Source organism: Parus major, chromosome 4 (genome assembly GCF_001522545.3).
Source record: "Parus major isolate Abel chromosome 4, Parus_major1.1, whole genome shotgun sequence".
Taxonomy (NCBI): domain Eukaryota; kingdom Metazoa; phylum Chordata; class Aves; order Passeriformes; family Paridae; genus Parus; species Parus major.
Genome location: NC_031771.1, coordinates 2,509,498 through 2,511,211, shown reverse-complemented (window position 1 = coordinate 2,511,211; position 1,714 = coordinate 2,509,498).

Here is a 1,714-nt window from a genome sequence, read left to right as displayed (position 1 = left end):
CAGGTCTCCAGAGCACCATAGAGCCAAAAGCACCAGACCATCTGGTTGTTCCTCTGAAGGGTTTTTAAACAACGCCGATAGAAATGGCTGCTGTAAGGACACACCAAGTCATAGAATCCTTTGGGTTGGCAGGGACCTTGAAGATCATTCCAGTTCAACCCCCAGCCACATTCAGGGACACCTTCCACTATCCCAGGCTGCTCCAGGCCCTGTCCAGCCTGGCCTTGGACACTTCCAGGGATCCAGGGGCAGCCACAGCTTCTCCGGGCACCCTGTGCCAGGGCCTGCCCACCCTCACAGGGAATGATTTCTTCTAAAATCCCATCAAACCCTTTCCTTTCTTGTCAGCACTAAGCCCTGTTGCCTCTTTCCATCTCTCCCTGCAAAACAGGCCCAAACACATGGAGTTCATGCTGGCTGCTTCCCTCTCCTTCCCATTAAATCCCTAGGTTGCGGTCACTGCCACAAACCACCACTGGGATTTTGGAAAACTGCCACAGCTTTAGAGACTTCTTAAACACTGACTCATAGGCAATGAGACTAGGGAAAGGGTTAAAAAAAGCTTGAGATTGATGAACTTTTAGCAAACTGATTCAGAGTTAATTTGCTGGAAAATGAACAGGAAAAAAAAAATAAATCTATGTTCTCTCTCGATGATTTATGTCACTGTGCGTATTATCTCCGGAGGAAAACCTCCTTTGTGTGCTGTCTGAACAGCCAATAACTACAGATACTGGAAGGAGTTTAAAGAAAACAATTTGCCTTTGCTCTGAACTTCTTGCTTTCATCTCCTCATTTCAACCTCTGGTGGTGTGGCAAGATTCTGACACTCATCACCGTGCCAGGATTTGCATGCCAACTATTTATTCTTTTCCTCGTCTTTGCTGCACAGTATTGTAACACAGCCCCAAATCCATGAAGAAAAAAAAAAAAAAAAAAAAGGCTTAGGTCACAAAAGAATTTAAACACAAGCTTTCTCACGGAATAAACGGAGCTGTGAGACAACAGCTCAGCTTCCATAGCACTTCAGGCATCTTGTGCTGTCACTGGGAATGCCAGGCACAGCCTGGAAACAAAGAAAAGGACAGTGCTACAGGCCTTTGTGCCGGGTAAAGGCCTAAGGAAGTAAATAAAGTCCAGGGCAAATCCCTGTTTACATTCTGCAGGGCAGTAAATAAGGGGATCACCAGGGATAACACAGGGCGCTCTGCTCCAGCACACGCAGACTGGGAGACACGGGATGCGCAAGGAATAGGCGAGACCGCGACGCCTTACCGAGGATCGGCGCAACTCGGGCCTTATTTACAATTAATTTACAGTTAATTTACAATTAAACACCTTTTCCCCTGGCTTCACGAGTGTTCGCCGCTCTAAACACCGGCCCTGCCCGGAGCCCCCCCGCCTCGCGCCCTCACGGAGCCGCGCACGCGCCGCAGATTCAGCTGCGTGACTCGACACTTCCGCGCGATGCTTCCGCCAGAGAAAAGAGTCCCCGTTCTCCCCCCACCCCCTCCGCCCTGCCGCTCCCCCTCACAGCCACCGGCCCGGGGGGAGAACCGGGAGGGGAGAACGGGGAAGGGAGAGCCGCCTCCAGCCGCCAGCGGCCTTCCGCACGGCTGACGCGGGGCTTTGTCCCCGGCCGGCGGCGCTGAGGCGAGGCGGTTCCGCGCTGAGGGGCGCTCGCGCCGCCTCGCCGGCGCTTCTTTCTTCCCCC